This window comes from Bufo gargarizans, chromosome 4 (genome assembly GCF_014858855.1).
Source record: "Bufo gargarizans isolate SCDJY-AF-19 chromosome 4, ASM1485885v1, whole genome shotgun sequence".
Lineage (NCBI taxonomy): Eukaryota > Metazoa > Chordata > Amphibia > Anura > Bufonidae > Bufo > Bufo gargarizans.
Genome location: NC_058083.1, coordinates 243,267,281 through 243,295,001, shown reverse-complemented (window position 1 = coordinate 243,295,001; position 27,721 = coordinate 243,267,281). Strand labels below are relative to the sequence as shown.

Sequence of the window (27,721 nt, the reverse complement as noted above, 5' to 3'; positions counted from 1 at the left end):
AGTTTTCCTTTTTTGTTAATGGGGTTACTTCAGAATTGTATGTTTCCATCACTCAAAGTCACTTTGAATCCTAAACTCTCTTGATTTGTGTATATAAGATGGCTAAGACTAAAGGCAACATCCTGAGTAATGCAGGTGCAATGTTTCGAAATGCCTTGTGTATTTTTGTATTGAGCACTGTTCTCTTTCCTGAATTACTAAATTAGCTACAGCAATAAGACACTAATTTAGTAAATGTTCTCATATTCCATGAGGTTCACCGTGTTTTTCTTAGACATCATAAATGACCAATATCTAGAAATTCATTACTTAGCAAACTGAACAAATAATACATTTCAATCACACTGCAGTAAAAGCTCTTGTATTTTGGCCTCATGTACCACATGTTTATATAGCATATGCAACCAACCTACAGCAAATGAATTCCAAATAGTGCAGTTCAGGTCTGGAGAAAGTTCAGGCCTCTCCATTTGAAGTACCCAAGTCTCCAGCAGCCGTTCCCTAATGATACAACCTCAATGAGCATTGTCATCCATGAAGATGAAATTAGGCCTGTGTTGTTCATGCATTGGAACCTCCTTTCTTCTTTTATTTGTATTTTATTATAATTTTTTATCAATATTGTATTTTATTATAAATTTTTTATCATTTTTTTTAAATAATTATTGCACTTATTTTTTTAAATATATTTTTGACACATAATTTGTCCCCCAAGAGGTCACTGCCCTTTGGGGTACACTGAGATTTATTTATTTTTTTGTATTTCTCACTATTTCTACTGTAACTGGGGCAACCAAAGGAGTCCAAGTTACAGGGGAAAGCAGCACCCTGTGGAGGGTTTTGTACAAGGCAGAGCTGATCAGAGTCCACCCTGCAGCTCTGCTCTCCTTTGCCCCTAGACACATGGCACTCATGTGAATGCGGGGTCTAATTGAGGAAGCGGCACAGCCTCTTTTCACTGCATATCGCTCATTGAGTGCGATGCACCTATCAGAGGAGGAGGCAGAAGCACTGAAAAACTTCTTCTCCACAGGTTTCCCACTGTTACTGACAGCCGGGGATCCGACCTACTCCTGCAATAGCAGGATCTGTAATCCTGCATCGTGCGGCGCTCCAGGCAGAAACACGGCTGATCGCATGATCTGCTGTGCTTCTGTCCAGCAGGATGGGGGCTGCAAATAGTGGCCCTGCAGGCTGTGTGTTTTGCACCCTTGCACTAGATAATTATTATGACATCCCCCATGAAAATGTGCGTAGATGGAACACTGCTTGTGTCACAATGGGGCCTCTCAGAATCCAGCATTATTTAGAACGAATAAGCGATTGCGGACACTTTCTGGGAGCTCTGACAAGTCCAGATTTTTTTTTTGTTAACTGGAGTGACATCAGCTACTTTGAGAGACTTAAGCTGGCCATGCACCTGAGACTAAAGTTGTTAAATTGACTGATTTTAGCCATTTTGGCCAATCATTTATAAAACTAGCGTAAACGATTCTTCACCATGGGCGACGTCAGACTATTGCCTTAGGGAATACAAAAGAATCTGTCATATGGCAAGATTTGGTCCCACCTTACAAATACCGCCACAAAATGTCATACCTGTTTCATAAGAGGAATCCATGCAGGGGAATCAAACATTATCCAGTAAAGCTGGGAAACTCCAGTGTGTAAGAAAACATTATTTTTTCACAAGATCTCCATGCTGGACACTTTGGCCACTCCTGGAACTTGTTTCACAGTTCAATCCTTCATAAACTTTGGATATACTGGAGATTAATTACAGCAATCCTTGGTCTCCCATTGCCAGACTTCTCCAGTTCGACAAGCAACTCTCAATATCCTCAGTTAACGGCAAAGTCTTGCCTGAAGTCATCTGCTACACCACTGATTCTTTGATCCTGCAGGTGGAGGTACTCTATCAGGAGCAAATATTGTTTCACATGTTGCATAGGTCAATCTGTTGCATAGGTCAATCAGTGAGGACAATACTGGTCTCGTTCTCTTGTTTTTCAGTAAAAGTAAGAAAGTTCTGTTCTTCAGCTTTTTTCTAACAGGGTAGTTTATTGAGGACATTTGCATTTAATCTGTGCAAGAGTGAGTGCCATTCTAGCCTTCCTAGTTGCAGTGAGGACAATACTTTTGTTTTACAATAAGAAAGTTCTGTTTTTATGCTATTTTATAAGTGTAGCTTATTTTCATGTTTTCACATCAATAAAGGCTTCTTAACATTTCATACTTTGTTTAAAGAATACTCATCATTTTATACATTGTCTAGGCATTATACAGGTCCTTCAAAAAAAAAATAGCATATTTGTGATAAAGTTCATTATTTTCTGTAATGTACTGATAAATATTAGACTTTCATATATTTTAGATTCATTACACACCAACTGAAGTAGTTCAACCCTTTTATTGTTTTAATATTGATGATTTGGGCATACAGCTCATGAAAACCCAAAATTCCTATCTAAAAAAATTAGCATATCATGAAAAGGTTCTCTAAACGAGCTATTAACCTAATCATCTGAATCAACTAATTAACTCTAAACACCTGCAAAAGATTCCTGAGGCTTTTAAAAACTCCCAGCCTGGTTCATTACTCAAAACCGCAATCATGGGTAAGACTGCCGACCTGACTGCTGTCCAGAAGGCCATCATTGACACCCTCAAGCAAGAGGGTAAGACACAGAAAGAAATTTCTGAACGAATAGGCTGTTCCCAGAGTGCTGTATCAAGGCACCTCAGTGGGAAGGAAAAAGTGTGGCAGAAAACGCTGCACAACGAGAAGAGGTGACCGGACCCTGAGGAAGATTGTGGAGAAGGACCAATTCCAGACCTTGGGGGACCTGCGGAAGCAGTGGACTGAGTCTGGAGTAGAAACATCCAGAGCCACCGTGTACAGGCGTGTGCAGGAAATGGGCTACAGGTGCCGCATTCCCCAGGTCAAGCCACTTTTGAACCAGAAACAGCGGCAGAAGCGCCTGACTTGGGCTACAGAGAAGCAGCACTGGACTGTTGCATGTCATTCGGAAATCAAGGTGCCAGAGTCTGGAGGAAGACTGGGGAGAGGGAAATGCCAAAATGCCTGAAGTCCAGTGTCAAGTCCCCACAGTCAGTGATGGTCTGGGGTGCCATGTCAGCTGCTGGTGTTGGTCCACTGTGTCAATGCAGCTAGCTATCAGGAGATTTTGGAGCACTTCATGCTTCCATCTGCTGAAAAGCTTTAAGGAGATGAAGATTTCATTTTTCAGCACGACCTGGCACCTGTTAACAGTGCCAAAACCACTGGTAAATGGTTTACTGACCATGGTATTACTGGGCTCAATTGGCCTGCCAACTCTCCTGACCTGAACCCCATAGAGAATCTGTGGGATATTGGGAAGAGAAAGTTGAGAGACGCAAGACCCAACACACTGGATGAGCTTAAGGCCGCTATCGAAGCATCCTGGGCCTCCATAACACCTCAGCAGTGCCACAGGCTGATTGCCTCCATGCCACGCCGCATTGAAGCAGTCATTTCTGCAAAAGGATTCCCGACCAAGTATTGAGTGCATAACTGAACATAATTATTTGAAGGTTGACTTTTTTTAAAATTAAAAACACTTTTCTTTTATTGGTCGGATGAAATATGCTAATTTTTTTAGATAGGAAATTTGGGTTTTCATGAGCTGTATGCCAAAATCATCAATATTAAAACAATAAAAGGCTTGAACTACTTCAGTTGGTGTGTAATGAATCTAAAATATATGAAAGTCTAATGTTTATCAGTACATTACAGAAAATAATTAACTTTATCACAATATGCTAATTTTTTTAGAAGGACCTGTATATAATGCCTAGGAAAAGTATACAGTCATGTGAAAAAATTAGGACACCCTTTGAAAGCATGTGGTTTTTTGTAACATTTTTAATAAAAGGTTATTTCATCTCCGTTTCAACAATACAGAGAGATTAAAGTAATCCAACTAAACAAAGAAAACTGAAGAAAAGTCTTTTCAAGATCTTCTGTAAATGTCATTCTACAAAAATGCCTATTCTAACTGAGGAAAAAGATAGGACACCCTTGCCCCTAATAGCGAGTGTTACCTCCTTTGGCTGAAATAACTGCAGTGAGACGGTTCTTGTAGCCATCTACCAGTCTTCGACATCGGTCTGAGGAAATTTTACCCCACTCCTCAATGCAGAACTTTTTCAGCTGTGAGATGTTTGAGGGGTTTCTTGCACGTACAGCCCTTTTCAAGTCACCCCACAGCATCTCAATGGGATTCAAATCTGGACTTTGACTTGGCCATTCCAGGACTCTCCATTTCTTCTTTTTCAGCCAATCTTTGGTTGATTTACTAGTATGTTTTGGGTCATTGTCATGTTGCATGGTCCAGTTCCGCTTCAGCTTTAATTTTCTAACTGATGGTCTCACATGTTCTTCAAGCACCTTCTGATACACAGTAGAATTCATCGTGGATTCTATGATGGTGAGCTGACCAGGTCCTGCTGCAGCAAAGCAGCCCCAAACCATGACACTTCCACCTCCATGCTTCACAGTTGGTATGATGTTCTTTTCTTGGAATGCTGTGTTTGGTTTACGCCAAACATGTCCTCTGCTGTTGTGTCCAAATAATTCAATTTTGGACTCATCTGTCCAAAGAACATTATTCCAGAAGTCCTGGTCTTTGTCAACTTTATCTCTGGCAAATGTCAGTCTGGCCTCGATGTTTCTCTTGGAAAGCAAAGGTTTCCTCCTTGCACACCTCCCATGCAAGTTAAACTTGTACAGTCTCTTTCTGATTGTAGAGGCATGTACTTCTACATCAACAGTAGCCAGAGCCTGCTGTAGTTCTCGAGATGACACTTTAGGGTTTTTGGAGACCTCTTTTAGCATCTTGCGGTCTGCTCTTGGGGTGAACTTGCTGGGGCGACCAGTCCTGGGCATGTTGGCAGTTGTTTTGAAAGCCCTCCACTTGTAGACTATCTTCCGGACAGTGGAATGGCTGATTTCAAAATCTTTTGAGATCTTTTTAAATCCCTTCCCAGACTCATAGGCTGCTACAATCTTTTTTCTGAAGTCCTCTGACAGCTCTTTTGCTCTCACCATGGTGCTCACTCTCACTTCAACAGTCAGGAGCACACCAAACTAAATGTCTGAGGTTTAAATAGGGCAAGCCTCATTCAACATGCAGAGTAACGATCTACTAATTATGTGCACCTGGTGTGATATACCTGTGTGAGATCTGAGCCAATTTAAGAGGGAATACATGTGAGGGTGTCCTATCTTTTTCCTCAGTTAGAATAGGCATTTTTGTAGAATGACATTTACAGAAGATCTTGAAAAGACTTTTCTTCAGTTTTCTTTGTTTAGTTGGATTACTTTAATCTCTCTGTATTGTTGAAACGGAGATGAAATAACCTTTTATTAAAAATGTTACAAAAAACCACATGCTTTCAAAGGGTGTCCTAATTTTTTCACATGACTGTATAAAATACTTAAATAACACAGACGTTTCATACTTTGCCCTTGGTATGTTTTACAATGCCTGCATTTCATACATTGCCTGTAACATATATATACACATGCAAAATTCTTTCATTTTATCAGGAGCATAGAACACAAGACCTCTGAGGGCACCAGGACGTTTTCACTTTATGTACCGCTTAATACAGTATCATTAATAGAATAATTAATTATACTTAAAGGCTATGTGCATATTTAGGAGCAATTTTTTTCATTAATAGAATAATTAATCATACTTAAAGGCTATGTGCATATTTAGGAGCATTTTTTTATTTATGATTCCATGATTCCATTTTACTCATGTTTAGCTAAAAATCATTTCTTCAATTAATCTTTGCTAAAAATATTCAGCCGTTCTGTCATAAAGGGTTAACGGCTTGTTTAGCGTTCACTTTTTGCTAAATTACTAAAAGGTCATAAAAACCTATGTAAGCTACATTATTATCAGCAATATAAGTGTTTAGTTGGTCAAAAATCAGAGATAAGGAGCCGTCAGCTGAGCTGCCTGACATAAAGTAAAACTTCAGAGCCTGCTACTAGAGAATCTCAAGGATACACAGAGAGAGGGGTTCCACATTTTTTATACAGAAAAACTGAAAAAAAGATTTTTAGCTCAAAATGAGTACAATGTAAAATAAAAATAACAAAAAAATCCCCAAAGTTGTACATAGCCTTTAAGACAATATATTGATATAAAATTCAACATTTCAAATTTTGTCTTCGCTGATGTTAATGAAATTCTATCTTGTACTAATGCCAACCTATTTGTATTTATACGCTGTCACTGGGATTGCCATCCAGTTTCCCAAGCCTCTTAAATACTTACCCTGCCATACAGTGACATGGTGGAGTGGGGCTTATATACAGTACAGACCAAAAGTTTGGACTCACCTTCTCATCCAAAGAGTTTTCTTTATTTTCATGACTATGAAAATTGTAGATTCACACTGAAGGCATCAAAACTATGAATTAACACATGTGGAATTATATACATAACAAAATAGTGTGAAACAACTGAAAATATGTCATATTCTAGGTTCTTCAAAGTAGCGACCTTTTGCTTTGATTACTGCTTTGCACACTCTTGGCATTCTCTTGATGAGCTTCAAGAGGTAGCCACCTGAAATGGTCTTCCAACAGTCTTGTAGGAGTTCCCAGAGATGCTTAGCACTTGTTGGCCTTTTGCCTTAACTCGGCAGTCCAGCTCACCCCAAACCATCTCGATTGGGTTCAGATCCGGTGACTGTGGAGGCCAGGTCATCTGGCGCAGCACCCCATCACTCTTCTTCATGGTCAAATAGCCCTTACACAGCCTGGAGGTGTGTTTGGGGTCATTGTCCTGTTGAAAAATAAATGATGGTCCAACTAAACGCAAACCGGATGGAATAGCATGCCGCTGCAAGATGCTGTGGTAGCCATGCTGGTTCAGTATGCCTTCAATTTTGAATAAATCCCCAACAGTGTCACCAGCAAAGCACCCCCACACCATCACACCTCCTCCTCCATGCTTCACGGTGGGAACCAGGCATGTAGAGTCCATCCGTTCATCTTTTCTGCGTCGCACAAAGACATGGTGGTTGGTACTAAAGATCTCAAATTTGGACTCATCAGACAAAAGCACAGATTTCCACTAGTCTAATGTCCATTCCTTGTGTTCTTTAGCCCAAACAAGTCTCTTCTGCTTGTTGCCTGTCCTTAGCAGTGGTTTCCTAGCAGATATTCTAACATGAAGGCCTGATTCACACAGTCTCCTATTAACAGTTGTTCTAGAGATGTGTCTGCTGCTAAAACTCTGTGTGGCATTGACCTGGTCTCTAATCTGAGCTGCTGTTAACCTGCGATTTCTAAGGCTGGTGACTCGGATGAACTTATCCTCCGCAGAAGAGGTGACTCTTGGTCTTCCTTTCCTGGGGTGGTCCGCATGTGAGCCAGTTTCTTTGTAGTGCTTGATGATTTTTGTGACTGCACTTGGGGACACTGTGTATCAACCTGACTTCTCCACAAAGCAACTGATGGTCCCAACCCCATTTATAAGGCAAGAAATCCCACTTATTAAACCTGATGACAGGGCACACCTGTGAAGTGAAAACCATTTCAGGTGACTACCTCTTGAAGCTCATCAAGAGAATGCCAAGAGTGCGCAAAGCAGTAATCAAAGCAAAAGGTGGCTACTTTGAAGAACCTAGAATATGACATATTTTCAGTTGTTTCACACTTTTTTGTTATGTATATAATTCCACATGTGTTAATTCATAGTTTTGATGCCTTCAGTGTGAATCTACAATTTTCATAGTCATGAAAATAAAGAAAACTCTTTGAATGAGAAGGTGTGTCCAAACTTTTGGTCTGTACTGTATATATGCATCAGCCCCATTAACCTAATCTCTCTTTCATTCTGTTAAAAAAATATATCTTTTTTTTTCTTCTCATTTTCTGTGTTTACTAACTAATAATAATGTAAGATCTTTGCACAGTGTGAAATTTAACAGATCCCTGGAAGTTCTGATTTACATAAGTTAATTTTTACATGGTGCTTTTCTGAAGGCTTGAGTTACCCAGCATACATTCATATGACAACGTTGGAGAAGTTGTGCTGTGTGGCATGATTTTGTAGCGTGTGCTCCAGATAACTTATGTAAATATATTGGTTATGTTTTATTATGTTATCAACCCATCATGAGACAATGTTCAGTTTCAAGCCATGTGCCCATTTTAAGTTATTGCCTCTTTTAGAGAATGTGTTTGTGTGTGTGTATATATATATATATATATATATATATATATCTATATACTGGGGGAGGTTTATCAAAACCTGTGTAATGAAAAACTGGTTTTCATGGGCAATTAAGCTAATCAGATTCCACCTTTAATTTTTCAGAGCTCCTTTGGAAAATTAAAGGTGGAATTTGATTGTTTGTTAAGGGCAACTAAACCAATTAACCTTTTTCTATTTCTTCCCTCCTAGATATTCCATGATCATGACTAGTATTACTGTAAAGTGGAGATGTTTAGGAACCACAGCAACTCAGCCACAAAGTGGCAGACCACATACAGCGTTACAGAGCATAAAACACCATGTTTGCGATTTTTTTTAATGAATCTTGTGACAACATTTTCTGTGGTGCTGCCCTGGCCGCTTTCTAAAAAAGGAGGAGTGGTGAATGGGTGGGGGCCAACAGGCCAGACACATTTATCTTCATTTGAGCCTGTTTTCAGGCACACGTGAAGACAGAACTTTACGGTAACTCTGAGCTGAGGTCGATTTCATTTTGGCGCATGGCCTGCTAGATGATACACCTAACATATGACGAATTATCGTCAAAAATTTGGAAAATCGTCTGGCAGCACAGATATTTGATAAATCTCTCACATAATGATGAAATGTTGGCAATGCTCTGCTGACTCAATAACTGCAGAGTTCCAAACCTTCTCTAGCATTAACATCAGAACAAAATCCGTGCATCTGAAGCTCCATGGTGTGGGTTTTCATGCAAACCCTACATCACCAAGCACTTCCGTTCATTTTCCAAAGGAGTAGTGAAAAATGAAAGGTGAAATCTGATTGGTTGCTATGGGCAACTAAGCCAGTTCTATTTTACACCAGTTTGATAAATCTCCCCCAAAGTTCTTTTCTCTGTATGCTTCATTTTTGCATCTGTGAACATTGAGCTGATATGACTTGCCAAAAAGCTCCAGTTTTGTCTCATCAGGCCAACGTACATTCTCCCAGAAGCTTTGGGACTATCAATATACATTTAGGCAAATTCCAGTCTCGCTTTTTTATTTTCTTTCTCAACAGAGGTTTCCTCCTCAATCGTCTTCCATTAAGTCCACTTTGGCTAAGGAAACGCGTGCCTGTGTTGATTCGGCGCAGGCGCTCTGAGAGAAGGAGGCTCACCTCCTCAGCACTCCCTCAGTGCGCCTGCGCCGACGACGTCACCGAAAGAGAAGACGTCATCGGCGCAGGCGCACTGAGGGAGTGCTTAGGAGGCGAGGCTTCTTTTCTCAGAGCACCTGCGCCGAATCAACAGAGGCGCGTGATTTTTGAAATGCTGACAGGGCCGGCTGGTGGAGGAGATCGCGGCTGGCCCTGTCAATCAACACGAGGAGGGGGCGGTTTTCTGCGGCTGCTACCAGCAAGTAGACGCCTTACTTGCTGGTAGAAAGGTAATTAGCATATCATAAAAGTAAGTTTTTGGCTAAATCTACTGAACGAAAATTATTATCAACATAATGTATGGCAATATGGCAGGATAGGGATTATAAGTAGACAAAAAATAAATAAATAATGCGTTTAGTGGGGTGACAGAAGCCCTTTAAGGACATCAAGGTATACTCTGTAGTGTTGATTGAGCACCAAAGTGCTCGGATGCTCTGGCCGAACACATCGGGATGCTCGGGTGCTCTACCGAGTACCAGAGTATAATGGAAGTCAATAGGAGAACCCGAGCATTAAACGAGGCACCCCCTGCTCTGAAGAGGGGAGGGTGCCTGGTTCATAAGAAAAGGTCAAAAATTGGTGGAAACACCACCGAAATGGGGACCAGCGTGGGGAGGATGTCTGGATACATCTTGGACTCCCCGGTCGTTGCTGGGAACGATGTTTTCCGAGTAGTACGCCACTTTTATAGACTGACAATAATAGGCACAAAACCAAAGATAAAATCTATTTTAGAGGAAACATTCTTTCCTGTATATTTACTTGTATATAAAGTGCAAGTGCTGCCAAAAATTACAAGAAAGAGACACTCTGATACAACCTGTATATCACATAAAGGAGGGCCTATTTTCACATTGTGGTACAACTGTTCATGTGGTGGGACTCCTACACTCATAAAGCCTATGCACTAAGTGAAAGGGTTGCCAAAATTACAAATTGTTACACATAAAGGAGGGCATTATACACAGCCTTGAAAAATTATGATTGATGGCCTGCTAGTGACCCTCAAACACATTTGGAGCAAGGGCCTGCTGATCTGACCATCTAAAACATCAGGGGTGAGGGCCTGCTGCCGATTTAATGACTCTAGATAACCTGGGGAGGATCGCACGTCCCTGTGACGGCGACGATCCATTCGGATATCTTTCAATGTTATTTTCAGCGCAAACCATGGTGACCATGGGTAATGGCGAATCGATTCCGGATAGGAAAACACATCCAAGCAAGGCAGCATGCGCGCAAATTACCTATTAGGTATAATTAGGTGACTGCCTGCAGGTGAACCGACCCTGTAAAAGATTTTAGGTGCGGGCCTGCAGGTGAACTAACCCTGTAAAAGATTGAAGGTGAAAGCCTGCTGGTGAGCTGACCCTGTAAAAAATTATATGCGAGGGTCTGCTGGTGAGCTGACCCTGTAAAAGATTTGAGGTGTGGGCCTGCTGGTGAGCTGACCCTGTAAAATATTTTACGTGCGGGCCTGCTGGTGAGCTGACCCTGTAAAAAATTGTATGCGAGGGCCTGCTGGTGCGCTGGTCCTCTAAAAGGTTATAGGTTAGGGCCTGCAGGTGAGCAGACCCTCCAAGAAATTATATGTGAGGGCCTTCAGGTGAGCTGACCCTGTAAAAGATTGTAGATGAGGGCCTGCTGGTGAGCTCACCCTGTAAAAAATTATATGCGAGGGCCTGCTGGTGAGCTGGCCCTGTAAAACATTATATACGAGGGCCTGCAACTGAGCTGACCCTGTAAAACATTAAATGCGAAGGACATATATGCGAGGGAATTATATGTGACGAATAACCATGTTGATATGATGGAAGAGGAGAAGGAGAATGAGAAAAGTAAGATTCAACCATATACCCTTGCTTGTGGTGGAAGGCGTGCAAGGGAATACAGTGTATGTAGTACATTATAAACAACACCTTTAAAGCGCCTTTATGTTCATCAGCTTTCTTCTGGTGGAGTGGAGAAGTCATGGTCAATCCAGGTCTTGTTCATTTTTATAAGAGTCAACCTGTCAGCATTTTCGTGGATACGCTTATCTGTTATGCCACCAGCAGCACTAAATACCGGCTCAGACAAAACGCTGGCGGCAGGGCAGGCCAGCACCTCCAAGGCGTAGCGCGCCAGTTCATGCCACGTGTCTAGCTTGGACACCCAGTAGTTGTAAGGCACTGAGGGATCATTAAGGACGCTGACACGGTCTGCTATGTACTCTTTTACCATTATCCAAAATGTTTCCCTCCTTGTGACACTAGGCCACGCATCAGGGTGAGGATGCTGGCGGGGTGTCATGAAACTGTCCCAGGCTTTGGAGAGTGTTGCCCTGCCTCTGTTGGAACTGCTGTGTGTTCCCCTTGTCTCCCCTCCTCGGTTGGCTAAGGAATAACAGACTCTGCGGCCAGGCTTGTCAGATGGAAATGTTTGGAGCAATTTTTCAACAAGGATCTTCTGGCATTGCAACGTTTTGCTTGTCCTCTCCACCAAAGGAATGAGAGATGAGAAGTTCTATTTGTATCGGGGGTCGAGAAGGGTGAACAACCAGTAATTCATGTTGTCTAAGATGCGTATAACGTGCGGGTCGCGGGAAAGGCAGCCTAACATGAAGTCAAACATGTGTGCCAGAGTACCAACAGGCAAGACTTTGCTGTCATCAGGATCACTCTCAAACTCCTCATCCTCTTTTGGCCACCCACGCAAAACAGGTGGAATTAAACTTCCATGGGTACTGCCCTCTGTAGCGGAGGCAACCGTCTCCTGCTTCTCCTCTTCATCTTCCAATTCGAGCTGAGAAGACGAACGGAGGGTGGTCTGGCTATCACCCTGTGTAAGGTTTTCCCCCATTTCCACATGCAAAGCGTCATCCTTAATTGTGAGCAGCGAGCGTTTGAGTAGACACAGAAGTGGGATGGTTATGCTGATAATAGCATTATCGCCGCTCACCATCTGTGTTGATTCCTCAAAGTTTCTTAAAACCTCACAGAGGTCAGACATCCATGCCCACTCCTCGCTTGTGAATAGCGTAAGCTGACTGGAAAGCCAACGACCATGTTGAATCTTGTATTCCACTACTGCCCTCTGCTGCTGACAAAGCCTGGCCAACATGCTCACGTCGCACAACAGTCGGTGAGCTGGCAATTGCAAGCGCTGCTGCAGCGTAGCCACACCGGCGGCAGCTGTAGCTGACTTTTGGAAATGGACACACACGCGGCACACCTTCACTAGTAGCTCTGGCAAGTTTGGGGTGGGTTTAGGACGTGGGCTGGGATGTGTGTAAGCTTGTCGAGCTCCAAAGCCGCCACCAAGTTACCCAGGGCCACAGCCTCTGCGTGCACCATCAACATCACAGCCACGTCCACTACTGCTCGCCTTCTTCATATTAAATGTTATATATGATTGAAAGTCTGTCACACGTACAGTAGCGTAGGATTTGGAAGTGTACGCGCAAACAAATTTAAAAAGGTATTTGGGATGTGGAAACGTTACACAGGAGATATCCCGCAGTCAATGCTGTCACCAGCGGCTAATGAAAAATGACAGGGAATGTCACAGGTATTTGGAATGAGGAAACGTTATACAGGAGAGGTACCACCAGTAATGTCACTGTCTGTAGCGTCTACGCAAAAAAGGACACTTTATGTCACAGATAAAAAATTTCGGCGCATACTTTACACCGCAGATGTGGCACTGGTTATGTCACTGTCAGAAGTGAACACAGTGTACGGAAAAAGTACACTTTGTGTCAAATATTTTTGGGATGCGCACACTTTACACAGGAGATGTGGCGCAGCTAATGTCATTGTCCGCAGCGGACACGGTCTACGGAAAAAGTACACTGGATGTCACAGATATTTTTGGGATGCACAAACTTTACACTAAAGTTTTGGTGGTAATAATATTCCTAAATCACTCCCTACACTATCTGTCCCTTCCTCAGCACAGCTCTCCCTGACTAACACTGAGCCGAACATGCGCCATCGGGTGCTTTATAGCACCCGATGACGCGTTCCGGCCAGCCAATCAATGTAATGCCAGTAACCAACATGGCTACGGCATTACAGTGAGGGCAGTACTTACCTGCACGTTTATTGGCTGCGTAGCAGGTCAAGAAACGTGCGGGAGGAGACTCGAGTATTGCGCTCGAGCACATGTGGTATTCAGCCGAGTACTGCCATGTGCCGAGCATCAAGATGCTCGAGCCGAACTGGTGTTCAGCCAAGCATGCTCAATCATCACTAATACTCTGTAAAAAGAGCACAATGGTAGGCTGGGTTAAAAGGTCACTTTGGCATGTTATAGGGCACCGTGGTGGGCTGGGTTAAAAGAGGGCAGTAATTGGCATGTTATGGGGCATCATGGCATGGTGGGTTTAAAGAGCACTGTGGTCAACAATTTATAGGACATCATGGCACATTGTGTTAAAAGGGCACCATAGTAGGTTGTTTTAAAGACTGGCATAAAGGGTTAAAAGAGCACAGTGGCATGGCACACTGTGTTAAAAAGAGCACCATGGTAGGCTGGTTTAAATAATTCCTGTGACTAGCAATTTATAGGACATTATGGCAAGCTGGGCAAGAGGGCACCGAGCCTGGTCCATTTTGGGGATGAGATAGAAGTCAGCAGAAGTTACAAGAAGTAATGCATGAAGTATTCCAGCAGTCCTAACATCGTGCGCTCTCCGGGTGGAGCTCTCCCCGAGCACACGAGGCGCCCCCGTCCTCTCACTGACACACGGCCGCACCCCCACAACTTTACCAAGGACTTGCGCTTCTCGGTAAAACAAAGCTTGGGAAATGCCCTCCCCCCTTCGCCGCACATGGTACCGCCTTGGCCGCTGACTGGCTCCTAGTCTCCCGAAGACCGTCCCATGTTGGAGGGGGGTGTTATTCCGGAGTTCATTGACAGCAGTGCAGGGGGGAGGCATGGGGTCATATCACATGGGGCCGCTCAAGCGGTGAGGAGCTGCGGACCCGGGCACAGAGTTCCTAGGAAGTGACGGCGCGCAGGTGAGGACGCCATATGCGGCGGGTACTGATGGCGCCTTCTCCTTCCTCGTACCCGGCACAACTTCCTCACGTGCGGGAGCAGCCTGGGCACAGGGAGGGGGCGGCACGGCTTCTGGAACAGCTGTGCCCGGCACGGGGAGGGTTAAAGGAGGAGGGAGTTCATGGGCTCCAACAAAGAATATGGCGAGAGTCTCCCACAGCCGTCCCCGTGCCCTTCACCGGCGCCCGGCTCGGTAAGTGACCTTCCTGTCGGCTGCAGCCTGGGAACTTCAGAGTGCGAAGTGGGAAACTTCTGGGAACCGGAAACCGGGTCTCCTGAGCGTCCGATCGCGGACTGTCATGGACGGAGGCTCAAGGGCACGGCGCGGTACCGCTGCTGCCCCCTCCATCTATCCAGCACCCTTTCCTTGCCGCACACCTTCTCAGTGACCTCCTGTACCCTAGAAGGACATAATCTGTGTATGGGGGTTGTCACCTGTGGGGTATTGTTACTACTAGGGGTTAGGTGGCCCCTGCAATGCCAGGCATGACATATACTGCGAGTAATCAATGCCAAACATCGGTTTGTGTATGCAGGGGTTTCCGTGGTTACAGACTACCAACAAAAGTCTGATTCAGGCCTCATTCACACAACTGTAGTTTTGCAATGTATTCGATCCGCACTTTTTCTAGATTGGATGCAGACCTGTTCAATGGGTCAGCAAAAAATGTGGACAGTGTGCTGTCCGCGTCCGTATGTCCATTCTGCGGCCCCGGAAAAATATAAAACATGTCTGTTTTCCAGACATTATTACAATGGGTCTGCAAAAAAAACTAAAAATGCAACACGGACGTCATCCATATTTTTTTGCCAACCACAAAATACATACGGTGAGGTGAATGCACGCTAAGGCCTCATTCACATTTCTGTGTCAGTATTATGTATGTGACCAAAGCATCCCTATGTAATCCGTGACGTGTCCGTTTTTACCCTCCGTGCGTCATCCGTAATCCACAGAAGATGCTCAGCTGTAAATTAATTTCAAGAGTGTATTGTGAGAAATGGGCGCACCACAGATGCCATCCATGTTGTGTCCGTGATTTTCACAGATCCATAGACTTCAATGGGCCTGTTTGGTCTGCATCCTGGGCCAAAGTGGTGTATGTTTGTTTGTGTTTTGTTTAGTCTGAATGTGGATTCTCCATTGAAATCAATGGGGAAGACTTGCATGCGGTTTTTGTGTGGAATCTGCTGCAAAAAAAACTACTTAAAGGGATTCTGTCACCAAGTTTTGGGCTATAGAGATACGGACATGCACGGCTAGATCGCCGCTAACATGTCCGCAATATATGTGTCCTATAGGGCTGTGTGGTTTTAATTTCTTTAAAAAAAGGATTTTATAGATATGTAAATTTGTCTTGTATGTGTCCAAGGGGCTGTACTAACCTTCCTGGTGCCCAGCCACGCCCGCCTGTGAAGGAGCCCAGCACCGCCTATGTCCTCCGAATCTCCTCCTTTCATCAACTATAGATTGCCGTAATCTCGCGCATGCGCAGTGCCGGTATAGTGTTCCTTCCCTGTGCTGGCATCAGCTTCAGGGAAAGAACTGCGCGTGCTCGCTCATCGGGAGATTACGGCAATCTATAGTTGAGGAAAGGAGGAGATTCGGAGGACATAGGCGGTGCTGGGCTCCTTCACAGGCGGGCGTGGCTGGGCACCAGGAAGGTTAGTACAGCCCCTTGGACACATACAAGACAAATTTACATATCTATAAAATCCTTTTTTTAAAGAAATTAAAACCACACAGCCCTATAGGACACATATATTGCGGACATGTTAGCGGCTAACTAGCCGTGCATGTCCGTATCTCTATAGCCCAAAACTTGGTGACAGAATCCCTTTTAATTGCCTATACCCTAATGAGGTTTTATCATTGAAGTCAATGGAGTTGATTTGCTAGCATTTTACTCACGTAAACCTAGTACGTTCACGCTGAGTTTTTCTACATGGCTTTATTTTGTGGATTCCGCCCCAGGAAACCATGCTGAAAATGCTTCCAATACATTTCCACTGAATTAGGGGGAAAAAAACACTTGTTACTTCATATGTTGTGTGTTTTTTTTTTTTTTTTGATTTTAGCAGATTTCACAGGGAAGATATGTGTTTTACAGATCCATGGTTTCTGGACTGAAGTTTCGACATGGCAAAGAGGTTGTCAGAGTTATGTAAAAAAAAAAGTTAAAATAAAGCTCTGTAAATCTGATAGTTAACAATATATACATGGGCTAAGCAAGTTTTAGGCAAGCAAGAAAATAAAAAAATATATATGCAGTATTTCCCTAGTTCTGTTCTGGCCCTTTGACAGTTGCAGAGCTGTGGGCAGAGGGAAGATCCTGTGACAGCATTTATCTCGTCACTGCCTGGAGAAGAGGAAACCCTGCAGCTGCTCAGTGCCCGAGGCAGAGCCTCCAGCCCTGAGTCTGTGCTGCTGATGGTAGAAGGGGTTAAACTTTCCTGAAGAATACACTGGGAGGAGACAAAGGGCAGACAGCTAAGGGCTATCTCACAGGAGTCTATTGCGGGAATCTGCTCCGTGTGATCCTTCGTTCTGGACTTGCAGGAGCCTGCGGCATTATCATGATTTATAATACTGTGTGCCTCTGCTTGACCTTACTTCTGCAGAATCACACTGCCAGCTTTATGTCCCTAAGGTCAAGCAGAAAGTCCTTTCTTTGTAATTCTAATTCCCTTCCAACCAACCCAATGGCTTTGGCTCAAAAACTTGCATGAAAAACGACTCCACCATTTAGAGGCCGCCGAGCGTCTGTCGTCTGTCCATGCCTTGTGTCAGGCTTTCAGATGCAGTGTGGAAGCTAAGGCCAAAATGCTGGTGTAAAAGCAGCATTCCGTTTTTGAGATTTGGCAGAGGATCTCAAAAACCAGCCCAAAAATGGTTCCATTTAGGGCCACTGGATTGTGAATGGGGTATGCTCCGTTCAGGATGAATCAGTATGCGTTCCGTTTTGTTTCTGGTCATCAAGAGAACAAACCGGGTCCGTCACTAAAAACAACTTAAGTCGGTGGTTTTGGATCCTTAAGAGGAAGAAGAAAAGAAAAAGAAAAAAACTGATCCGTCACCCATTGACTTGCATTGTTTTTAGTAATGGGTCTGGTTTTTCCATTTTGATTTAACACAACAGCATCCTAATGGAACGGATGCATCCTGATGTGTTAAATCAAATTAAAGCGTTTTGGTCCGGTTTTAAGATCTTCAGGCGGATCTCCAAACTGGAAACTAAAGTGCAGATGTGCGAGTAGCCTAAAACCTGGAGTGGATCTCAGAAAGAAGTAGAATGGCCTTTTAGGTTCTCTCCTTTTTACAATCCACTCCTGGTTTTATCTTTAAAACTACCTCTGCAAACGGAACTAAAGCTGAATGTGTACTGGCACTTTCATAGACCTTTCTAGAGATCAAGTGCGTCTTCCTTCTGGGCAGGCTCCTTGCAGGTTTATGCTGCCCCAACCGCATAGAGGGTAACCCCTTTAATTTTTGAATTATAAACAGCATTTATATAAAACCCCTTTAAGAAATGAAAGCTAGGTTGCTGTGTATATCAGGGCAGTCTTGATATTTGAGACCTGTAAGAAAATGTCAGTAATGTTCATAGCAACAAATCAGATTCCAGATTTCTTTTGGTTGGGTTGAAAAAAGAGAGCGGTTATTGGTGACATTGGTCTAGTTTATCAGAAGAGCTCTTGTGCATGAGGCCCGCTACGTTTTGTATCTGAAAAGTGGATTGAATGAATATATATATATATATATATATCTATCTATCCTATGAACTATTAAAATGTGTGACTGTTGCATATGAACTTACCTGTATAACTGTATTTAAAGGGGTTATCCCATCTTAGACAATGGGGGCATATCGCTAGGGACCCGCACCTACAAGGAGAACAAAGCCAGGGAGAGTTGTGGCTGGAGCACCCCAGGTTTCCCGGGGTTCGTCCACCACCAGGCTATTTTCTGTGGCTCCATATAAATGAATGGAGAGCGGCTGCGCATGCGCAGTGTGCCCTTCAACTTTCTCCATGCCATTCTCCTTGTAGGTGCGGGTCCTAGCGATAAGCCCCCATTATCTAAGTTAGGATAACCCCTTTAATGGTTCCCCCCCCCCCCCTCCCCCCACGGCTCGGGCCCAGTAGTCAATGGGAGATGAATGCCCCTTAATGGCATACAGTTGGATATGTCATAACTATGCATCTGCCGTGTACACTGGTAAATGTTCATGGTGTGAACAGATCTTTATACTTGAGCCTGTTTTTATAGGGAAGTTAGAAGCCCAATAGCACTTGGCCATGTTGCATGAATTGATAGGCAGATAAGACAGGCTAGCAAACCTGTAATATAACCTGCAATATGCAGCAGAATACAACCTGTACGCAGCCGTTTTATATAGACGATACTGTTCTGATAAGTCTGCTTCTATAGTCGCTAACTTACTTCTAAATACATTGACAGTACCACTATATTCGGGAATGATGCAACTAGCAGAGTTAAAGTTCAGTGACCCTATAAAGGGAGATTATCAGCAGTTTTGACCATGCTAAACTGCTGACAGCACATATTGTGAAGCTTATATTATTGGGAGTAGTGTGAATATGAACTAGTATTTTGGCAGATTCTGTTCCTTCAGGTACCAGCTGTAGCATCCAACCAGCAGGAGACCGCCCGCTGTCGGGTGTGGTTGTTTATGAAACATCTCAATGTAGCGAGCCCGTCACAGTGACGTTACATCTTCAGTGCACTTGCAGGAGGAAGAGAAGCACATTTTCATACTACTCTTGATGAGAAAAGCTTCACAAAAGGTATGTTTGTTCTCTCTAGCCCCTACATACATACATCGCAGCTTCTGTAAAAAAATATGGCTGGTGACAGTTGAAGGGTAGAACTGAGTATGTGCAACCACTTTAAAGGGAACCTGCCACCTGGATTTTGGGAATAAAGCTGATCACATGGGTTGCTAGATCGCTGCTAGCACTTCCGCAATCCCCAATCCCCATAGCTCTGTATGCTTTTATTGTGTCAAAAAACGATTTGATAGATATGCAAATTAACCTTAGATGAGTCCAGTGTGAAGGAGCCCGGCACCACCCTGCATCCTCCGAACCTCCTCCTTGCTCCCCGACGTCACAAAGCTAGAGCGCAGTCAGCATAGTGTTCCTTCCCTGTCCTGGCATTAGCCTCAGGGAACGAACTGCGCATGCACTAGCTCCCGCATTGCGAGATTACGGCGCTCTAGCTTTGTGACGTCGGGGAGCAAGGAGGAGATTCGGAGGATGCGGGGCGGTGCTGGGCTCCTTCACAGTGAGCATGGCTGCACTCCGAGAGTCAGAGAACGCTGGACTCATCTCTCAAGCATGGAGGAGACAGGACTCATCTAAGGTTCATTTACAGATCTATAAAATAGTTTTTTTTCGACACAATAAAAGTACACAGAGCTATGGTGACTGGGTATTGCGGATGTGCTAGCGGCCCATGTCCTCCACTCTATACCGACAATCCAGGTGCCAGGTTGCCTTTAACGATGTGGACAGAGGAATCTGGAAAAGAACAAACGGCAAGGTGGCTCTATACCAATACACTTTATTAAATAGCTCCGTGGCCATGTTAAATTGTTAATTACATGAAATTACTAAAGTATTCAGATCCAAGTGCTGATTTGAAAAAGTACATTTAGGCCATAGACACAATAGACAGGAGAGGACCTCAGTGACTTCTGAGGGAGAGATTTCTAGGCATGCTCTATGACCTGTGTAGAGGTCAGGAGAGAGTCGATCTGTCATTCTTACCCTACCTGTGATCACCAGATGACTGCTGAAGCTACCCGCAGACACAAAGAAGCGGCACATATTAGGCTTTGTGGCTAGTGCAAAAAATTTATGGACTAGTGATGAGCTAAGAGTGCTTTGGATCCTATATCTGGATTCTCCTCGCTCAAAACTTAGTTTTAATGCTATACGGCCTCCGATGAGGTGCAGTTAGTTATTGCCACAGTATATTTTAATGCTGTATGGAGACAGTTCTCTGTACAGCATTAAACAGAAGCTTTAAACGAAGTGACTTCAGATCTAGGGTCCGAAGCTCACTTCACTCATGCCTACTGTGGACAATTTAAAAAGAACAACAAAAATTCTTTAAAAAAATGTATAACATAAAATCTTGATTTTTTAAATGATGACCCATTCCCTTTTAGTAGCTCTTTCAGACACACACACCTATGGGAATGGCTTAGGTAGGGTGCTGATTCTCCTTAGGCCTCATGCACACGACCGTTGTGTCTCGGATCCACAAAACACGGAGAAGATATAACTGCCTATTCTTGTCCGCTAAACGAGGAGAAGAATAGGCCAGGATTTATATATAAATGTCTGCATCTTTTGTGGCCCCATTGAAGGGAATGAGTCCGCATCTGAGCCACCAAAACTGCGGCTTGGATACGGACCAAAACAACGGCCGTGTGCATGAGGCCTTAAAGAGACCAGTCCTGTATGGAGACTTGCTGGCAATGATCCATGGCAAACAAATATGCAAAGAGGTATCTCCCAAGAAAGTGAACTATCTTGGCAGTACCACCTATTGGGAGTGACTCCCTATGAGTCAAGATCTCACTTTCCAGCAAGCCTTGGGATTGGACAAGGGAATATAGTCAAGCCAGATACCCATCCGTAGACTGCTTTTTCGAGGTGCTTGCCCCTCGTCAGTACAGAATATGATTCTGGTTGGCTCAGTGCGATGCCTTGGTTCTTTCTTGGGAGATACCTCTTTGCATAAGCTATGGGGAAAAAAGGCCAGAAAAAAACAAAACATAAAGCGCTTAAAACTACATGGGGAAAAAAACATTTAAAAAAAGGCCATGAAAAAGACTTTAGACCATTGTATAACTGAACAGAAAACTGTGCCAAAGCTGACGGGAGTGCGCCAGATTCAGGTCACTAGGAAATATGCATGCGAGGGCCATGGATTACAAATGCTGGAGCAGATTTATCAGTGTGAATACACTCAAATGGGAAGGGAAGAAAAAATGGTGTTCAGCACAAGCAGTGTATTTTTGAAGTATGTTAATTCCTGCTGTGTTTTCGGACGCCTACTCCGGGGAGTAAAATGGTCTTCAGTCTGCCACTTATTTGTCGATTTTTTTTTTTTTTTTTTTTTTTTTTTTTTTTTTTTTTTTTTTTTTTTTTTTAATTTTGTAATTTTTTTTTAAATTTTTTTTTATTTATTTTTTCGTTCACAGATGATGCATTTTTTTTTTTTTTTTTTTTGTGAATGAGTTCCCCAGGTTCTCTCTGCAGCCATGGCACAGGCATCAGAGCAGCCTCTATAGAAAAACTGCTGAGCGGTTCATATTCTCTGCAGCCCTCATTGTTGGATTGCTCTTGTCTGTAAAGATACTGGTAATTACATATTAAGAAATTGCTAGTTCTGCACTTCAGATATAATCACTGAAGTGGCTTCAAACTGGGTTAAGCATCATATGGCGTTTAGTAAATGTTCTCTTGCCTCACTGTGATTAACTAGAATTAGAAATTGCAGCTCGGTTAAATTTCCCCCCGATTTTTTTAAATCTTTCTTTGACCTTTTCTGTAAAGACAATCCAGATGTTTGACAGGATGTGTTATCCTAAATTTAGTATCTTTTCCATCAGAGCATCAGCCAAAGCTGGGAGATGCAGGCAGCCAAAACGACGCTTCAGTCAGCAAAGTATTTTATAATATTACTGGGTACAGGTTTACCTTATGCTTTTACACCCATTAGAAACGCTGTGTGGGGGCCTCAGCTATCTCATTTTTAATAGTAGTGATTCCTCTATGTAATTTGTAAAAGTCTGTGTCAACACTAGCATCCCTTAACTGTACAGGTAAGGGGACCTTACCTTAGGCTCTGTTCACACTGGTGGTTTCCCTTTTTGTTTCTTTGCTTCTTAAAGGGGTTTTCCAGGAATTTAAGAAAATGAAAATACTGAAATGTTATTTTATTATAAATACAAACCCAAATACCTTTCATTAGTTATAATGGCTCATTATGTCTACAGAGCAATCATTAGGAGAAATCAAATGGCTGCTGTCCTCACACAGCAGGGCAAGTTACTTCACAGCACTTGAGCTAAAGAGCTGCCTCCTCTCTGCTTGTCAGGGATTAAGATCCTGAATACAGCTGAATTTCTATAAGAATGGTGTTCATGAGGAGACATGAAGTACACAGGAAGGACAGAACAGACTGTGGTAATGGAGACTGCATACAAGTGCTGCTGCTCATTATCCACATCCCCACCATCCTCTCTGTACTTCATGTCTCCTCATAAACTAAATTCCCCAGTGGCCATTTTATTTCTTCTGATTGCGCCCTAGAAAAAAACTAACCATTATCACGAATGAAAGTTATTTGGAAATATATAATAAAGTAATATTTAAGTATTTTCATTTTCTTAATTCCCAGAGAACCCATTTAATGGCACAACCTGCATGGACTCATCATTATTTTAAGCCAGAAAAGTACAAAAAATTGTGTGACGCTAGTCTGATGGAAGCCGGACGTTTTGGTCCATAGGGATCTTCTTTAGCAGCTTGGAATTTCTGTGGTCAGAGATAAAAAGCATATCCCTTTATCTCTGACCACAGAAACTCCAAGCCGCATTTAATTTCCTATAAACTTGAGCCTCTTATTGTGAAAATCACTAGTTAAAATTACCTTTTTAAATTGAAAAAAAAAAAAAAATTCAGTGTGCCACATATTAATACTATTGTTGGATGACCTTCAGGACTTTGCTGGCACCGGAAGGAGTAAAACAGTGTGCAGTACTCCATTCTCTAATAAAATAGCCTGATGGGCCACATTACAAGGCTGTGGGATTCATTAGGATTCAGTAATGACTTTCATGGCTGTGTTCTGAACAGAAGCAATGATGCTAGTGTGAACAGAGGCTAAAGATAAAAGGAGTTTATATTTTACAGACTTCACAGAGATCTCAGGAGGATGGGTTAGAGTGCTGACATGTTTAGGTTTTTCTGCAGGTTTTTTATTTTTTAAACATAATTCATGTAGTTTTTACAATCATATTTTGTGTGCCATTTTAGTCACAAAACATTTAGATTCCCCCCCCCCCCCCGTTTTTTTTTTTTTCTTCCAGAGCACAATGTAATTTGAAAAAAATAAGGGACCAACAAACTCTACTCAATAGTCCTAAAATGTCACATAAAATACAGTGCTTGGTTATAAAAAAAATCTACAGAAAAATGTTTTTGACGACTTTTTTTTTTTTTTTTGTCTTGCGTTCCATTTTTTGCTTTCCGTATAGGGAACCATTCGTTTCAATGGGTCTGCAAAAAACTGGAATGTACTCCGTATGCATTCCTTTTCTATATTGTATCCCTTTCAAAGATAGAACAGGTACTAGTGTCTTAAATCACGTTCCGTGGCTCCATTTAAGTCAATGGGGTTCCGTATCTGTTCCGTTTTTGAAAATTTTATGCCCAGCCCAATTTTTCTACATAATTACTGTATATGCCATTCTTCTGTTTTCGATCTGCAAAATACAGAAACACTACTTAAACAAAAAACAAAGCAAAACACTAAAAAAAGCCATACGGTCATGTGCAAGTGTCTTAATACTGTGCCGCAAAGATTACACAAATCTCTTGTCCACAGTTTTTTCTTAAAGAGGACCTTTCACTAGTATACAAACTAAAAACTAACTCTATCTGTGGGCAGAGCGGCGCCCAGGGGTCCCCCTGCACTTACTAGTATGTCTGGGCGCCGCTCCGTTCGCCCGGTATAGGCTCCGGTGTCTCAGCTCCGTCTGTTGTACTGGACTGATTTTTTTTTTTTTTTGTAGGAGGCGTGTCCCTTGCTGCAGCGCTGGCCAATCGCAGCGCACAGCTCATAGCCAGGCTCTGCCCACAGATAGTTAGTTAGTTTTTAGTTTGTAAACTAGTGAAAGGTCCTCTTTAAGTGTGGAAATTGTCCTGCTGTATGGATTCTGAAATCTTCAGCATGTCCATTGTTGCAGTTTTTTTTTGTGTGGATTTTACCCTTTTGTGTGGATTTTACACTAAATAGTGTTGAATTTTTTCCTGCATCTGTTTTTATTCCGGATATGAAATGCAGGACACACACTTTTTTTTTTTTGTCTTTGTCTTTGTCTTTCAGCATGCTGTAGCTTTTGGCGTTTTTCCAGGCATTGTGACAACACCTTCTCTATAGGGGGGAAAAAGGCAATGAAGGAAATGCTAGTGGTAAAAGACCTTGGTTCAGAGTACCAGTCCTAGAGATGGGGTATCTAGACCTGCGGTGCCGCCATGGACGCTTTTCTTTACCTCTGTACAAACTATTGGTTGGCTTACTTTCGGACAGATCTTTACACAAGAATTATGCCTCTTCTTGGACCCCACCCCTTTCTGCAAAGACTTGTATGTTTGGCGCCCTAAAGCATGTTTCCGAGATCAGCTAAATACTAGTTAGGAGAATTACGAAGCAGAAAATATAAAGCGTGTCCACTGTGAAGAAGCTGGTCATGTAATTGTACGCGGTAGAAGCGACCTCTCTGCATTATCAGCTGTCGGGCCGGGCAGCGGCTGCCTGCAGTATGCTTTGATAGGACGTCTGTGAGTTAAACCCCACGTTCAAAACTTCAACCTGAAATATTCAGCTAGCATAGATATTGATGTTATTAGTAGCGCTTGTCCATAAGCCTGCTTTAGTTCAGGATTAGTTTCTTTTTTTAAGAGGATTTGTCGTGGGCGCACTACATGGAGCTCCTGTTCCTACCATTGATACCGGCCTATGACCACATTTTATGGGCCGTGTTGCAAGTCGGTGCCATAACTGTTCGCATGGAATTTGTTGTGGCTTCTCCATGCATATCTGGCATAGAGAAGATCTGCTGTAATCCACACTGCACATGAATGGGGGTTTCCAAACCCTTATTTAATGCAGATTTTAGAGCTTGCTACTGGCATTCAGATTCGCTGTGTTCTGCTGGGGGAAGGTGGTACGTTTTATTCCTGCAGATCTCAACTTTGGCATTTTTAAAAGGGTGATACACTGTATGTGTATTTAGCGGATTTCATTATGGATTTGTTACGGATTTTTCCGTCCTGTGTCAGCATAGCCTAACAGGCTGAAATACATGCAGTATAATACTTTGGGGATGTTGGAAGCCTAGAGTTTTTATTTTCCGGCATAGAGTTCTGTCCTGGGGGCTCTATACTGGAAAAGAACTGATCAGTTTTATCCCCATGCATTCGGAATGGAGAGCAATCCGTTCAGGATGTCTTCAGTTCAGTCTTTTTGACCAGGACAAAGATAAAACCGCAGCATGCAAGGGTTTTATCTCCGGCCATAAAAACAGAAGAATTGCCTAAATGCCGGCAAAACGGATCCAGCATTGCGGTCTGCGCATGGTCAGACCGCAAAACATGTGAGAAATAAATTCCGGATGACACTGGAGAGACGGATCTGGCATTTCAATGCATTTGTCATACGGATCCTGATCCGTCTGACAAATGCCATCAGTTGGCATACATTTTGACGGATCCGGCAGGCAGTTCCGTCGCCGGAACTGCCTGCCGGAATCCTCTGCCGCAAGTGTGAAAGTAGCCTAAGGCTGGGTTCACACCTGAGCGTTTTACAGCGCGTTCCTACGCGCTGTAAAACGCTCAACAAGGAGAAACCAATGATTCCCTATGGGAATGGTTCACACTTGGGCGTTTTACAGCGCGTACGATCGCGCTGTAAAACGCCCGACGCTCCAAAAAGTACATGAGCGACTTTTGGGGCGTTTGTGGCCATAGGACACTGTAGTGAATCACACAAACGCGCGTCAAACGCGCGTTTACTATTACAAAAACGCGCATAAAAATGCGCGTAAAACGCGCGTTTGCGCAACGCTCAAGTGTGAACCCAGCCTAAGAAGTTCCTTCACAATAGGTCTACAGTATGTTATTTATTTTTAATGACACACATGCTTTGCACAATTTCCATCCACCCTTTACCAGTATATGTAGTTTCTACATGCCGCTCTGCCCGTGCATGCCAACGAAGGCAAAGTTCTCTGCCTGCATATTTCTCATTTTCAGTGTTGTGTATGTGGTCCTGTTGTGACAACATTGGTCATGTCCTCTGCGTGTCCTTGAATAACTCTCATGCTTAGAAAGTAGAGTGGAAATTTCTCTTCTGAACCTCTCGGTTTATGTCTGCATTACATCCAGGATTCGGCGTGAAATGACATTGCTGTATGTCACACATGCTTCTGCATTTTGTCAGGTCAATATTTTTTGGCCAGGAGCCAGCTCCCATTGTGATCAAAGTTCACTCTCTTGGCGTACGGTTCCCATGCTGATTCGACCTGAAATAATCTGAGACGTGTAATGTGTTCTTCTCTGAACTGCATAATCTACCTAACAACTTAATCTTTGTGTTCACACTGAGAAATGTAACAGGATTATTTGTCTAGGCGAAAAGTTCTCTTTGCGCTCAGATGGCGTGCCATTTATAAAATGACCTGCTTTGCAGAAATATACTAAAGGTAAAAAAGTATAGCAAGTACGACGACAATTGCATGCAAAATGGCTATGATCTGTGTTTTTTATTTTGTTTTGTTTTGTTTTTAGTCATGCTTGTGACCATATTCTGGGGAATTTTGTATTTGACATATTTATGAAATATTTGCATCAAAAGGGTTGAAAGGAAAGCGTCATGGTCTGCATTCTCTATTTTCGGCTTCAGAATGGCTTTGGCACCTAGTTTGACAACTTTATCTATGTTCCTCACTCGTTTTTGTTGCAAACAATACCAGCCCTTAAACTTGGAAACGGTTTAATATGAATTGTGGTGTAAATTGTCACATTTTCCAGGTCCTGTGCGCCACAGTTACAATTCCATCTGAGACGAGAACTGTCCTACAACTCAGCAGGACTTTGTACAATCAGCTGAGGTCCCTTTACAGCACGGATGCCCAACCTGCGGCCCTCTAGCTGTTGCAGAACTACAACTTCCAGCATGCCCTAATAGATGTAGGCTGTCAGGCATGCTGGGAGTTGTAGTTTTGCAATAGCTGGTGTGCCGCAGGTTGGGTATCCCTGCTTTATAGTCTTTATGAAAGTATTATCTCCTAGGAGAATCGTGAACTGTCTGATGGATCATACCACTAGCGTTCTTGGGTATGACGATGGTCATAAAGAAGTATAATAGGCCCCATAAATCAGGCTCTGTACAAATAAGAGGTTGT

General features: G+C 43.0%; 1 long non-coding RNA gene across 1 annotated transcript in view; it reads left to right on the top strand.

Moving 5' to 3' along the window:
- Positions 1–14,344: 14,344 nt before the first annotated feature.
- The window catches only part of LOC122936145, a 32,142-nt gene continuing 18,765 nt past the window's right edge, over positions 14,345–27,721 (top strand). The window contains exon 1 of the long non-coding RNA XR_006388889.1: positions 14,345–14,685. This is a non-coding gene — a long non-coding RNA (uncharacterized LOC122936145). The remainder of the gene's footprint in view (positions 14,686–27,721) is intronic.